The sequence below is a fragment of the Suncus etruscus genome, chromosome 16 (assembly GCF_024139225.1).
Source record: "Suncus etruscus isolate mSunEtr1 chromosome 16, mSunEtr1.pri.cur, whole genome shotgun sequence".
NCBI classification, from domain to species: Eukaryota; Metazoa; Chordata; class Mammalia; order Eulipotyphla; family Soricidae; genus Suncus; species Suncus etruscus.
Window position 1 is genome coordinate 86,811,394 of NC_064863.1, and position 16,031 is coordinate 86,827,424.

Below are 16,031 nucleotides of genomic sequence, written 5' to 3' on the forward strand. Positions count from 1 at the left end.
TATCCTAAGCGTCTCACACAGAGGGGTCTCTGGGCACAGACAACAAAGGCAGGGGTGGGGTCCAGGGGGCAGCTGGCCCACTCAGCGCCAATCTTTCCACAATTGTGGATTGGGAGTATTGTGCCATCGCACAGCAACGGCAGCAGTAGCACTGAGTGTGGCGGCAGGAGTAGCAGCAATTGTAATCATAGGAGTGGTAGAAGTGCTTGTAGTCTTAATAGTCGTAGCAATGGCAATGGCAATATAGTAGTGATGCAGTGGTAATAATGATAGTAATTATAGCAGGTGCGATAGTAGTAACAATAGTAACTGGTCCCAATCTGTAAACCTGACCCCAGTGCAGCCCCCCTTACACTCCCCTGCTCCCCTCTGCCTCACCACAGTCACTTCTCCCAAGGGAACATCCAAGACCTGCTAAGTGGGTGAGGCAGGGCGGGTGCAGAGCCGGGAGCAGGCAGGGTTTGTCCAGCCACTGACAAATGTTCGATATTAAAGCAAACAGGCTCGGGAGAATCTCATATGTTGTGATTTATGGAGCCGTCATTCCAATCATTTTAAATAAGAAAAATGTTGATTTCCGATGGCCACTGAGCAGCATCTAGTCCGCTTTAAACGAGCATTAGCTGTTGGAGAGTGGTCACTCTCTGCTAACTCACACTCCAGGTTATGTGACTGATCATCCAGACAAGATCTAATCCAACGATCGTTCCCGTCCTGCCTGTGCTTTCTGTTTTGAATTTGCCTCTTTATGTAATGTCTGTAAGGACACTCTGGCCCCTTAGGTTTGCCCAAGTTCTACAGTTTCAACTTACATGCAGGAAATAATGCAATAAGGGATGTGAAACCAGTGGAAACGGGTCCAATCATAGGGATCTTATTTCCAGGTTGTCAACAGCACATTCGGGCATGTTCTTCATGTGTAGGTTGGTCTCAATGTGTTCTTCAGCAAATGGAGCCCACCATGAGTGTCCTGTGTATTTCACATTCATCCCATCCGTTTTTCCTTTGGTGGGGGATTTGGGTCAGAAAGTCATTTGGGGAAGCATCTCTTGTTTCTCAGCATTTCCTGAGACGAACTGTCCCCTGTCACATGCATAAGATGTTCTGCGTCTGGGCTCAGTGAGCACTCCTGGCTCTGCACTCAGAAATGACTTCTGACTGCTTTTTATTTGGTTTCTGTTTGGGGGCTACACCTGATGGTGAGCAAAGATTACTCTTAACCCTGCCTAGGAATCACTTCTGGCAGGCTTGTCCTGTGGCCGGATGAGTCTGGAACCCAGGTTGGCTGCATGCAAGGCAAACGCCTCACCTCTGTGTTATTGCTCTGGCTGCTACTGCTCTGGCCACTGTAGCATCAGTGTTGAGGGATTGGGGTACTATCCTTCAGATCTTCTAGGGAGACCCCGCCTCCCTTGTCCTAGGAGAGGTGGGTGGGGAAGGGCAGGATGCAGACTGTTCTGAGCCCTGGCAACCATTAGCTGAGGACAGAGCTGCGGATCCCCGCGGAAACCCGGGGCATGGTCTGAGTGCTGCCCATCCAGCCTTGGTGATTCTCAAGGGCCTGAGTGTCCTTGCGGTTCCCCTGCTCTCTGCACTGTGCCCTGGTGCTACTCCGCCCATTCCTGGGAGGAGTCTTGCAGGTAAGATCAAGTTACCTGGGAAGAATGGGGATGAGGCCACACCCTGGGTGCTCCAGGGCTACTGGAGACGATGTCCACTCACGTGGGGTATTGCGGCTCCTCCAGCAGCTCCTGCACCCTTGCTCCTCCTCACCCCTGGGTCTCTGCTGACAGGAAACACACTGACCGTCTCTCCACAAGTCTTCGTCTAGACAGGTCGGGCTGGGGCTCCAAGCAGGGGGCCCCAGGAAGCCTCAGGGAGCCCTTCCTGGCCTCTCTCAGTGACAGAGACAAATGAGCAGGAGTGTTATGGATGGCGTTATGGAAGGCTCTGGAACATCTGGCCTGCATGCTGCCTAACAGCTGCCTTGAGGCTTGGGGTGGGGCTAAGGTATTTTTATGTGGTTCCCCTATGAAGGTTTTCTTTTTAAATCAAACTAGGAACCCCCAGCAGGGATGCCAAGGAGACTGGAGACTGGAGACAGGGGCCCAGGGTGGGAGAAACCATGGGGTTTTGTCTTTTTCTGCTTAACTCGCCTGTCCACACTCACACACAGACATGCACATACATACTCCTTCCTTCCTTTGGGGCTCCTGGTCTGCTTCGCTCCTCTGTGTTTCCACAGAGAGAACTTGGGGGAGTTCCCAGGGGACCCCACAGGGCCAGAAGGCTCTGTCTTTGAGTGGCAGGAGAAGGGGTTGAACCTGAACTTTCCCCTCACGGCCACATGCAGGGTGATAGGCCCTCTGGAGAAGGAGAGAGGCCAGGATACCAGAAATATTCTGCCTCCCCATGCCATGTGTATGGGGCTGGACATCGCATCATTGGGTGGGACACCCTGAATGGGAAAGGGCAGCAGGTTGAGTACAGAGGTGAGGCAGTGGGCGGAGGATCTGACTCTGACAGGGACTGTCCTGAGGCTGGCGATGTGTGTGGATGTGGGGGTGGAGGTGGCTTCTCTAGCAAGGAAAACGTGGGGGTACCTGGGGCTTTGGCTCTAGTCAGAGGTCACGGAGCACTCAAAAGCTTTGGTCACTACCTCCAACTGAGGGTCCCCTCAGGGTAGGGCTGAGACCCCCTCAGAGGAGGATGACCTAGCACCCCCATCCCTGCTCGGGTTTCTGTCTCCAACTCAACAAGGGCTACTGCTCAAGAAGTAGCCTTTTTGGGGTCCTTGGCCAGGTGAGGCTCAGGCCATGGCCTGTGTATCTGTGTGTGGAGTGAGAGTTGCTGAGTTCCTGGCTGGAGGGGTTGGTCATAGGTTCCCCTGAACAATCTCAACTTTCTGGGGATGCCATGAAGCCCAGGACCCGAGAGAAAGTTCATGCTGGATGTAAAGATGGTTTTGCTTTGGTTTCTGTGCCACTTTTGGGGGAGCACAGTGCATGGCTCTGCACTCAGGAAATGCTTCTGAATTGCCTGAATCAGGCTCCAGCCTGTACATGATGGAATACTACACAATGGAATACTACAATGGAATAGTGCGATTGGCTGCAGCCCGGCTGGAACTGGAAGCTGACATGGTAAGTGAAGGAGGCCAGAAGAAAGGCAAACACAGCACTGATCTGTGTTCTCTGGGTAACTGGTTGAAGAAATGTAATGTGGTAAAGTGGGGGAAAGATGCCTAGATTTTACCTGAGCCCAGAGCTTAGGAAGAAGGACAGAGAAGAAGGAAAGAAATCAAGGTGGGAAGGAAGAAGGCCAGAAAGGGAAGTGGTGGAGGAGCAGGGCTTCGGGCTCAGGTCGTATTGGTGATGTGGGAGAGAGATGTGGTCTAGCTCTACATCCAAAGCACAGACTCACCGCACTGAAAATATGAGATCAAAGCTACAACTATCGAACTCGAATGTGCCTGTCAGGGTGGCAGGTGGGGGAGATGGCTTGGGAATGACGAAATATGGGAGCATGGAATACGAGAATGGGAGTTGACGCTGGTGTTGAAATATTATATGCATCGAACTTAACTATCAACAACTTAGTAAACCACAGTTCTTTAATGAAATGAAAAGTTAGAAGATATCAGATTTCAGAATCAAGGGGATGTTTGCTGACCTGGGCCCCGAGAGAAACGAGGCTGGGTAGGGTGGAAGGGTGTCTCCGGATGCCAGGAAGGGCCCACTTTTCCTCCATGGAGCTTCTTACAGCCTGGCAATGTGCACATGTAGAGAATCACTGGGCTTCACAGCAGGCCATGAAGGCCCAGATCTTGCTCTTTTGTTATGCAGTGCCAGGAGGTGAGTCCAGAGCCTTGCAGGCAGGAGGATCTACTCTTCCTCAGCCCCACCTGCCCCGGGTCCTGTGATTGTTTCAGAGATTCAATACATAGAAAGAGAACATGATGGGCTGAGGTGCTGGAAAACAGCAGACTTCAAACTTGGCCCATTCATATATTCAGGACTTGGGAAATGGGAAATCTCAGCTGGAAACTGGACAGTGCAAGAAAGGCCCAATTAAGGTCCATGTCCTTCAGGAGGCCAGGAGCACAGACACTAGCCAGCAGGACCCAGGGCACAGATATCTGGAAGAAGCCTGGATGTGAGAATGGGAGACCGTATCTCATTGTTTTAGATACTGAAAACAAAACAAAACAAAAGGAAGAAGAGTCATATTAAATGACCAGCAGATGCAGTTTGACAGGCTTGATTCAGTTCTGGGGTAGAGAAAGTGCATTTTGGGGGCTGGAGAGCTAGCATGGAGGTAAGGCATTTGCCTTGCATGCAGAAGGACGGTGGTTCGAATCCTTGCATCCCATATGGTCCCCCGTACCTGCCAGGAGCAATTTCTGAGCAGAGAGCCAGGAGTAACCCATGAGCGCTACCAGGTGTGACCCAAAAACAGAAAAAAAAAAAAAACAGAAAAAAAGAAAAGGAAAGTGCGTTTGGGGGAACAGACTTTTGCCACACAGTGGACTTAGCAATCAGCTTATCAGAGCTGGTGAACCCCTGGAAAAGCACAGAAAAAAGGAAGTCCCCACTGCAACAAGGGAGCTGGGCAGCCCTGCTATTGTCCACAGACACTCAGAGCACAGGTGACCCCTGTGCCAGGCTTTGGAGAATGAAGGAGAACAGCCTAGAAAGATGCCCTTGGGTGGGGCCTAGAAGGCTGCTCCTGGGAGGAGCCTGGGATACACATAGGCTGGTCCTATGGGCAGGGCCTGGGGTACTCTGAGCAGGACCTGGGACGCTAGTGAGTGAGATCTGAGAGAACCCCTGGGCTGGGTCTCAGACGACCTCTGGACTCAGGGCTGCTTCTGCCACCTTGTGCCCCTCCTTGGCTCTCCCCGTGCTGTCTCAGTCTCCTTGCTCTGCAGCCCTGCTCCCCCACTGGGTGGACTCAGTTGAGAGCCCACCTCTGTTCCTCACCCCTCCAAGCCAGTGTGGCTTGGACTCTGGTGGGCAGATGGGTGAGCTACCACGACTGGTCAGTCCCAGTCAGAGTCAGTTTCCAGGGGGGTGCGTGGGAATGAGGAAACCTGATCCTCTAATTACCACAGTCCCCCTCTCACCCTGAGTGCTGCAGTGCCCCCGGCAGTTTCATCAAAGTGCCAAAGGAAGACCCTATTTCCCCAGCCCCTCTTCAGGGTCAGAGGCCACCCCCTGCCCTGCGCAAAGCCTCCCACACCCCATCGGACCCAGCTTTCCCTACTGAGACTTCTCACAGACGTTGACAGAGCAGGCCACATGTGGGGGCCTTGCGCATACCCAGAAGTGTGTGTGTGTGTGTGTGTGTGTGTGTGTGTGTGTGTGTGTGTGTGTGTGTGTGTGTGTGTGTGGGTCTGGCTGTCCCTCTGGGGGCCCGCAAGTCAAAGTTGGAATGAGGCAAGGAGGATATCTCCTTTGGGCTTCAGCTGTGGGGTTTCCCAGTCCCCAGGGACATGATAGCTTTTCTGCATCTATGGAAATGGGGCTCCTCTCACAGTCCTTCCTTGCTCTTCTAAGTTGCTTGGGGTTGTCAGTGTGGAAATGACATGGTTCTGCCCATGAAGGTCCCTGCCTGGGCTGGAGACCAGGTGTCCTGGAGGACAGGACCCCCGGGGAACATAGTAGGGTCCCCTCGGAGTCTGAAGCTGTGATTTGGGGTGCTCAGATGTCCCTACGGTCTCTGCTGCTCCCTCCTGTGCGTTTGGGGAGCTGGGGCCTAGGTAGGGGTACAGAAGGGTGGGAAGGGTGCCCAGGGACTGTGGGGACCACTTTTTGCCCCATGGGGAGCCTCTCAAGTAAAGGAATCAGGGTCTGCTTTGGAAGACCCCGACCATGGGGCATTTGGATCCAGATTTTGGGGGCTCCCTCTGGGCCTATAGTTGAGGATCTTAAGGAACATCTGTGGGGTGTGGGGTCTCAGAGTCCAGCCTGAATCCATCATGACACATGGGATTACTTTTCATCCCCTCCTGCATGGGATCCCCCACCACAGTGTCCCTCTCCCCCAGTGTCCCTCCCTCAATGGGGATCGCTCTCTCCCACTATGGTCCCTCCTCTGTTCCCTCGCCACGTGCAGCAACCACCTGGCAATGCCTTAACTCTGAGGTAGTGTTCAGAGTTGGTGCTTGGAGGTGCCTTGGGGTGCAGGAAAGGAAAGGAGCCACTCCAGCTTGCCTCATGGCAGGACCATCCTCATCCTCCTCGACACAGGCCTCTGCTCCTGCATCACCCATCTCTGGGGCACCCTGGGCTCCCCACTTTGCCTATCTCCGGCGACACATCCCCACCGTGGTGGCCTCGCCTGCCTGTTGGCAGCATTTGCTCAGCCTCCTGCTCCGAACTCAGTGCCCTAGACTCCCCACCCCATGGGGCTCACATCCCTGTCCAGGGCAGCATCTCCTCAGGTCCATAAGAAGCCTCAGGGAGTCTACTGGACCTCCACCGGGGGACTGAGTACCACCCTCACCCCATCCAAGCCTTTGTGGAGCCTGCACAGTGCTGGGCTTGGGTTTCTGCTGCCCACAGGCAGACCCCATCCTGCTGCCCGAGAAACTGGCCTCCTTAACTGCTCCAGGGCCTTCTTCCCCCGAATGCCCACCCTCTCATCATCCTCATCTCCTGACAGCCAACACTCCCTTAGGTCTGGGGTGCTGGGATCACCTCTCTGAACCCCGTGCTGGCCCTGAGTATCCCTCCAAGCTGCCGTCCAATGTTGGGGTGCAGAAAACAAAGAGGGCAAGTCTATTGTGACCAGTGGTGAGGCACGCGAGGGTGTGCCTGCTTCAAGGGTAATCTGAGCATCTCTGAACACCACCACTTTCGTGTTTGCATCTGAAACAGGACCCACCCCACATACATACACATTCATGCACATTCGTAGACACATATGCACACTAGTACAGGCATATGCAAGCTCAAACTCACATGCTCACACACATACTCACACTTGTATCCCACGTTTACACACCCACACATGCTCACACAGATACGGCACCTCTTGGCAGCCCGATGCCTTCTTCAGAGAGGCTCTGTGGGTAAAAGGCGTTACGGGAGGCTGAGGGCACTGGGGCACTGGGCCAGGGTTGCCACCTCCCCTGGGTGCTGCCAGCAGCGTTTGGGGTGAAGATGCAGCTCAGCTTGGCTAATCCTCTCCACATGGGACGGGTAGCCCCGAGCTCCTCCCGCTGCCTTTTGAACTTGTGAACAGAAATTGATTCAAGGTGACGAATTTGTAATCAGTCCATGATTGATGGGCCATGGCGCGGGGTGCCCCCCTCACCCCCCTTCCGAGGAGCCAATGTGTTTCCCTTTATCTCCGTGGCCTCGGGACCCGCTGGACCTCAGAAAGCGCCAAAGTCAACTGCAAGTTTTCACTTGCATTAGAGCAGATGCTGCCAAATGAGGCTGGGAGGAAGGTGAGTGGACAGAGGGCAGAGCGGAAGGGGGACTATTAACGTGATTAGGCACATAATGACTCGGGCCCATTTCCCAACCGGCGCTGGGTGGGGGCAGAGCCAGCTGCTAGAATATTCTGATTTCAAAGGGCAGGGCCAGGCCCCCTCACAGACCCCCTTCTCTAGCTTCTTTCTCCTCTTTCCTTCCTTTAATTGAAACTCTGGGAACAACTCTGAGTTTAAGCCCTGCATTGCTGCAGAAAGGAGGGTCTCCTGGGCTTTTCTTAGGAGGTGACAGAGACAACTGACAGAGGGAGGGAGCAATATCGGCTGAAGGTGGTCGCCCTGTCTTGGTCTAGGTCAGTTTCAAGCTTTAGCTGACACCCCTGGGACGCCAGCCCCCCTCAGCTGCCCGCACTTTTACCCTCCTGCCCTTTCCCATGGCCAGAGCTCTTCAAAGGCCTGCCTCAGGCTGCCTGGGAGTCCTCCCAGCAGAGCCCACCTCCTAACACCCACCCCTCCCTGTCTCCTTGCACCCTCAGGGCCCCTTGTTTGGCAGCCACTGGATGGTGCCCTGGGCCAGCAGACTGGCTGGACCCAGAATCTGAGTAAACTACCCAAAAGCCAAAGGGGGCATCAGGAAGGGATTGGCCTGGAGCAGTGGGCTGGAGAATCTTTGGAAGAGGGGAGGTGTTCCCCAAAGGGTGCTCCATGGCAATGCCAGGGTTGGGAGCCCATTCTAATGTAGGGATGCAGTCAGGGCCTGGAGTGAGGGGAGAGAAGGGAGGGTGCTGCCACCCCCCAATATTGACAGGGAGTCATCCTCGGGGACCTAGTGTCTCCCAGAATATGGGTGTAACCAGGAGTCTCCAGGCCTCCATCCACACGAATATGCCAGTGAAGGGATATAGCCAGCAAGGGGGTAGTGGGGCTAGCAGACCAAGATCAGCATGCGGGCACAAGGCCTGGAGAGAAGGAGCACTGGGCCGCAGCAGTTCCCCAGGGCTTCCTGGTGGAAGAGGCACAGATCCGGGTGAGCAGTTGCCCAACCCTGGTGTAGAAAACAGGGAGCTGTGGGTGTCTGCGCAGGTCACCTGTCACCTCTCAATTTGACTGCATGTGTGGGAAGCCCGAGATGGTCTGAGATGATCTGTGGGTCCTTGATCTTGTGGGTCTTAGCTGCTGAAAGATGTGCCTCCTCTCCTCCTCCTCCTCCTCTTCCTGAAGATCTCTAGAGATTTGGGGGAGAACAGGGTCAGTACTGGGGAGAGGAGGCACCTATATGAGCAGGTGAGGGAGCACAGTGGTGCCTGCGTGAGCGTGAGAACACGTGTGACAGGACACAGAGAAGCCCTGGTGTCTGCCGGTTGGGGTGGGGGTGGAGCCTTCACTGACTTATGGCTGTTCCCTGCTTAGCCAGGGCTCTAAGGTTTTGCAGCACAGGTGGGTGACCTTCCCGAGCTGGTGAGGCTGGGAGCTGCCCTCTCCCCAGCTCCCCAGAAACATGCTCGGGGCTGGGAAGGTAATTGGAAGAGTGCCACACAGTGGCCACCGAGGGGGGTGGAGATTCAGGCTATGCTACTGGGGTCCTTCGGAAGAGCTGGAGTCAGAACCTGGGGTGGGGATGCCCACTCTCCTTTTCGTTTATCATGTTCTGTTGTTTGTGCATTGAGGGTGGTGTTGTGCAGCATGTGTGGGGTACTGAGGTATGCTGAGTGGTGTGTGTGGTATATAATGTGGGGTATGGGGTGTGATCTGTGGTGTGTGAAGGTGTGTGTGGTATATGGAATGTGGCATGAACCCAGATTCACCATCTCATTCTCCAATATCTGCTCTATCATCTCCTTTGCCATCTTCTACACCACTTCCTTCTCAATCTTCCTTTCAGGCATTATCACGGCCTATTCTAACATCTCTAGTTCCATAGTGCTGTCTCCATCTTCTCTATAAACTCCTCCACCTTCCATCTACCCACTCACGCATCCATCCATTGATCCATCCATCCATCCACCACCCCACCCCACCCACCCATCCACCCATCTACCTACCTGCTACCTATCCACCCATCCATTCATCATCCATCATCTCTCCACCCATCCATCCACCTATCTACCAACCATTCACCCATCCATTCACCCAGTTATCCATCTACCCACCCACCAATCCATTCACCCATCCATCCATCCATTTATCTACCCACCTAACCACTACCCATCCACCTATCCACCCATCCATCTGCCCATTCACTCACCATCCATCCATTTATGCATATATCCATCCATTCACCCATATATCCATTTATCTATCCTCATAATCATCCCTCCATCCTACCATCCACCACCCACCCACCCATTCATCCATCCATCCTTCTACCCACCATCCTCCACCCAATTATTCACCCAATTATCCATCTATCCGCCCATCCACCCATCCATCCATCCATTCACCCACCAATCCAAGAATCCATATACGCCTCCTCCACGGATCTACCCCACTCTTATCCATAACACACTCTAATTAATAGATCTACAGAATAGGAAGTTCCTGAGGATTCAGCCCTCCCTCTGTGGCACTCAAGGAAGTAGGTGGCCAGCAGGGGCTCCCTCCTGCTGTGCTATGGGCTTGAGCCTCCCCACCCCACAGAGCCAGGACAGGCCCTGGCCCACCCTCCAGTTCTATTTGCCCCTCAGCAAACTGCCCACATTTGAAACATTCCTGAGTCTGTTCTACCCTAGTCTGTTCTACCTGGGGGCCAACCACTGGAGGAGCATTATGAGAAGAGGGGAAGACTACCTCCATCCTGTCCACAGCCCCATCTGCTGGGCCTGAAAGCTGATACTGCAGCTAGGGGATGTAGCCAAACAAAATGGAAAACAGGCGGGTGGCCTGCATGGCCAGATAGATCAAAGGCAGGCACTGCTGGCCGGAAATACCCCACAATGTCTGGTTATCAAATTGACACAATCTCTCCTGCTCATCCTCCTGGAGACAGAGCGAGGGCCACCATCCAGCAAGTGAGTACAAAGGAACCTGCCTGGGCCCAGCTTAGCTTCTTGCTGCCCACCAGCATGCCCAGAACATGCTCTCTGAGGAACAAGGTCAGACTTGTCAGTGCCACTCTCAGAACATGGCACTATGGGTCAGTTCCCAAGACCAGGATGTGACAGAGCCAGACATGGACCCAACAGCTAGGGCCTAGATGGGTCTGAAGCTGCTTCAGTGTCTCAGGGGAAGAACCCAGATATGGTCTTTGGGGCCCATGAAGAAGGAGGTAAGGAGAACTCAGAAGTAATAAGGGCACAGAGAAACAGAACAGTGTGGGGCCACCCAGTGCCCCTTGACACCCCTGCAGCCCAGGTTACTCTGTACTGAACATCACAGCTTGTGGTGTTCAAAACATTGCAGTGTTTTGAGTCCCATAGCCTGGGATTGGCCTCTGACCCAGTACAAACACCCATGTCAGGCTGTGCCAGGCTTAGGCCACTTGTCCTGCCCAGCCTCTCACTGCTTCCTCCACTTATTCAGTGCTTGCTGCACACTTTGCACTCGGGTGGGCCTCTGGTCACCTGCATCACTGGTCCAGGAGTCCTGTGGGGGAGGCAGGGAGGGGGAAGTCCTCATGATTGGTGGGTGCTGGGCCAAGATGGACTGCTAGAGCTGATCTCACTGAGAACCCTCGTCCATTATCAAGCCTCAGTACTTGTCATCACTCTGGGGAGCAAATCAAAATCAAATGTGGGGCCCGAGATAGGGCAGTCACTGTGCTGCTGCAGCAGGTTGGGGGTAACACCCTGCCTCGAGAAGGAAGGCTAGGCAGGGGATGCAGTCCTTCATTCCTCCCACTCCCAGGTTCTATGAGATGAGGGCTGCAGCGTCTAAGTGAACAAGTGTCCGGAGGAGTGCCCCAGCAGCAGTTGTGGTGTCCTGGCAGAGGGTGGGACGGGGATGCAGTACTGCCCAGAGAGAGGGGTCAACCAGAGGCTGGGCCCAAATCAAGAGCCTGAGAAAAGAGGGCTGAGTTTGAGGTCACAGCCTGGAGGAAGGGCCAGGGAGACGAGTCAGGTCCACAGCGGAAGGGTCTGAATTAGGGGTTCATAATCTGGGGGGAGAGAGGTGGGCTGAGGCTTAGTCTGGAGTTACAGCCTGTAGGTAGGGTGGTGTGCACTTGCCCAGTGCTGGTGCAACAAATATGGAGGCATCAGCATCCCTGGGGACCCCTATCAGGCCCCCTGCAAGGTCACATGCTGTAACCCCAGCTAGCGGGATCAGGGCCTGGGGTAGGACCCGTGGGGCTGGGTAGCGAGGCGCAGTCGGGTGGGTACTGCAGGAATGCTCCAGGGCATGGATCCTAGGCCCCAGCTCAGGCCTCATGTAGTGGTGGCTTTTGCAGTGACCCCTGAAGGTTCGACCGCTGGCCTAAGGAGTATGTGGTCTGATTCAAGAAGGACGGTGGAGGATCCTCAGCAGCCACTGCCAGTGAGCACCAGGGTTTGGAGCTGGCTTGAAAAAGGTGACCCCTTTTCAACCCAGTTCTGACTGGCTGGAGCAGGTATTGGAGGGAGGATGGGGAAAGGGGGGTATCTGAGCTGGTCCGATAGGGCTGAACACAGCACAAGGTCTGTGTCTAGGGACTAGCTGGTGGGGAATCAGCTCTGACAGGCAATGATGCTTCCCAAGTATATCAATGGCATCATTTAGGACTTTCTTGGCTCCCAGAACAATGAGGCAGGTCCTACTTGTCTCCATTCCCTGGGCTCTCGGGAAGTTCACTTGTAGAGTCCTTAGCAGGCAACACACACTCAGACCCAATATAGAGCAGACAGGGGAGCTACATTGCTCAGGGATCACTCCTGGATCTATGCTCAGGCCTCAGTCCTGGTTCTGTGATAGGGCTCATTCCTGTCTCTGTGCCCAGAGCTCACTTCTGGTGGGTCTGACTTGCGATCCAACCCTATTCAATGCTAGGAATCCAAAGAGGGTCGGTGCACAGAAGGAAACTGCTCTAATCCTTATGCTATCTCTCTGACTCCACGTCTTCTTTTTAAACCCAACAGTGACAAGACAGGACTGGGCGTTTGTATCCTGAGCCTGGGCTGGGGGGTCTGTGTCTTGAGTAGAGGGGCAGCATCCAGACAGGGCTCTTCCCACAGGCTCTCTCTTCAGCACCTTGCTTGTAGACAAGTGTCACCTGGCTCTCGGTTTCCTCATGCAGACACGGTGTCCCCCTGCCCCCGAGGATAGTGAGGAGAGCTGGGACCCTCAGTTATGGTCAGCACCGAGGACAGCTCCTTGAGCCCTGAGCCCCTGGCAGTTCTGTGGGTCTCAAGGAGTCCCATGGTGGGATGACGTCACTGGTATGCACAGAGCCCTGGGAAGGGGCAGCGGCCATAACCCAAGCAGGGCGAGCACAGAGGCTGTGCAGCCCCAAGCATTCCACATTTGCTCTGGCAGACTTGCCCCAGAGTGCATGCACCCTGGTGTAGGGGAGCTTGGCCAGGGCTGAAAGGGGTGGGCAGGCTGGGAGAAGAGTGGCTAGAGAAGTGCTGGCCAATGGAGTGGGCAGAACTGGAGGGTGGACAGGGCCAGATGGGCTAGACCTGTTGGGAGTAGGTGGATTGCAGAGGGAACGCGAATTGGTGGGGCCTGGGCGGGCGTGGTTTGGAGGGTGGGGCCTGTAAGGGCCTGGCCTGCCATAAGTCGGTGTGGCCTGTGAAGGGGGACCCGCAGAGGGCAGGGCTTGTCATTTCTAGGCGGGGCCTGCTGAGGGGCGGGGCCTTCAGGACTTGGGCGGGGCCTGAGAGGGGCCCCACCTACTGCCATCAGGGTCTGTGGATGGAGGGCTGACTGCTCCCCAGGTTTTCCAGAAAACCTTCCCAAGCAGACCAGTCCTAGTGATGAGAAAGCCACAAGGTGCCCAGAATAGCTCGGAGGACGCAGGGCAGACAGGACGGGCGTACAGGGGGAGTAGGGCAGGTGCTTCCTGGAACAAAAGCCTGAAAGCTGCTTGCTGCCCGCTCTCTTTCCCCCCAGGACTCCCAGGAGCCCCCGAAGCTGAGCTGGCAGGAAGAGGCGTCCCTGGAGTCCCTTCCTTTGCTGGTTCTAGCCACCCTGTAGCTCACTGGCTGGGCGGCAGCCACACCCTTCCTGGTAGGCTGGGTCAGGTATGAGGGGTTTATTAACTGGGACAGAGATGGAGGGGATGGGCAAGAGAGAGCAGAGGGGTCTTTACCAACAGGCTCCTGTTCCAGCCAGAACCACGTAGCCCAAGCACCCCTAGAAACAACCTCAGCCAGGAGTGGCCCCGAGCAAACAAAAGCAAACGCTGAGCAGGTGCTGTGGGCAGACACATGTCTGCAGTCAGCTCCCAGGGGCCCAGCCCTCCTGTCCTGGCTGCACACTATGCCCACTACTGTGCACTCAGAGCCCCCAGCCTGAGTCTCATTGGGAGGTGTCCCCCAGGCCTCCCCTCCGCTGCTGGCAGCCTGTGGGGCATGTCCAGTTGAGACAGGCAAAACTGGGGAAACTCAAACCTGTCCTCCTACTGCTCAGACCCTGTTCAGCCAGGACTCTGGCCTAGCCTGTCCATCTATCCATCTCAGCCAGCATTCCAGCTGCTCTGTCCATCTGTCTAACTCAGCCAGAGCTCTGGGCATGTCTGATCATCCATCCAGCTCAGCCAGGGCTCTTAGCATGTCTCTCCGTTAGTCCATCTCAACTGGAGCTCTGGCCACATTGCCATCTGTCCTGTCCTCAGCCAGGGCTCTGTTTGTGTCTGTCCATCCATCCATATCAGCTAGGGCTCTGGCTGTGTCTGTCCATCCATTTATCTCGGCCAGGGTTTCAGCAGTCTTCATTCATCTGTCTATCTCAGCCAAGGTTCGGCTGTGTCCATCATCTGCCTATCCACCTTCTGCTTTCTGGGCTATGGTATAGGGGGCTGTGGAGAGCCCAAGAATGAGGGTTGCTGGAAGGAGAGACAGTACCAGCGGGGAGGGCATTTGCGTTGCATGTGGCTGATACAGGTTTGGTGGGGAGGAATGAGGGGGGTGACCCGATGACCAGTGGGCAGTAGGGATTGGCAGGAAGGGTTCAGGGTCCTGGCCATGCTTTGTTCAAACGCAGGGCTGGAGGGTGGGGCCCCAGAGAGGCCCCAGTGGCTATGAGGCTGGGAGGCTGGGAGATTGGATTGTGTGGGGATCAGGAGCCTGAAGGTGGGTCACCCCAGGAGGGAACTGCACAGTCATATCCTAGACACACGCCAGAACCCTGTGCTCCCTTCGACGTGGTTGTTTAATGACATGGTTAACTGGGATCCAAACCTGAGCCTGAGCCTCCTGTCCCCAGACCTGTGGCACGGGGGGCAAAATCCGAGTCTCTGGGCCTCCTGGATGCTGCTCCCACAGGTGCTGTTCCTGCCTGCTTACAGCTCTCAAAGTGCCTTCTCCAAGCAGCTTGCCGAAGAGTGGTCAGTGCCCCAAGGTCCTGCACAGCTCAACAGGGGTTGGGGATCCCTCTTTTGGCCCCAACCCCTGCCCCATCGTTCTACGGAACCAGACTTTCAAAGCGGAACTCCTGAAACAGCACCCAGAGGCCTTGCCTGGCCCCTTTCCACCTACCACCTCAGTAGCATCTCCTAGTCGCACCTTGGGCCCCACTCAAGGATGCCAGACTCCCCCCAGGCTCCTCTGCTGCTTCACCCAACCTGCAAGGACAGGAGTGGTGGAGGTGCTGGTTAGGAGGGCAGTGAAGGTGTTGAAGGGGCCAGGGGCTGCCAGGACCCACTTGTCCTGGTGCTTGGCGCCATCCCTCAGCCTCTCAAGAAACATCAGATGCTGCAGGGCCCCATTTCTCTCTAGATGGCTGCACCCCAGGAAGCCTCAGAATGTTGGGGTTTTCTTAGAACACAGACTGGGGGTGCTCTGGGATTAGCCTTTGTGCTTCTGGCCACTGAGTCTCAGGGGTCCCGAGATCACATGGGCTGTTTCATGCTGAGCCCCAGAAGGGCTTCAAGGACCAGCCCCTCCTGGAAGGGTACTTGTGCCCCCATGCCTCCATCCCCTAGAGCCGCTCTCAGCCTGAGTCTCAACAAAGAAACTTCTGGTCACCTTGCCGAGAATCTCGGGGTATTGTTGCTACGTGTAAATCTTGGAGCTGCCGGTTCTGCTGAGGAGAAATGAAGACTTGTGAGTCTGTAAATGAAGCTGCAGCAGCTGCCTAGAGCATGTCTCCCCTGCAGGCTGAAGCGATAGGATTGTCTCTGGGTGATACCCAGGGTCTTCTCACCCACTACTATCTCTAGTTCATGCCCCGTCATTTTCATTCTTTTGTTTTCGTTTTGGGGCTTCAACCAGTGATACTCAGAGGTTACTCCTGGCTCTGCACTCAGGAATCATCCTGGTAGGCTTGGAGGACCACATGGGATGCTGGGGATCAAATGTGGGTAAGCTGCATGCAAGGCAAACGTTCTCCACTCTCTGCTTTCCTCAGGCTCCCACTTAATCCATTTCTAATGATCCAGCTCATCTTTTTTTTATTAAATATATATTTTTAATTTAAGTAACATGATCATATTTGGGTTACAGTCATAACCAGAACA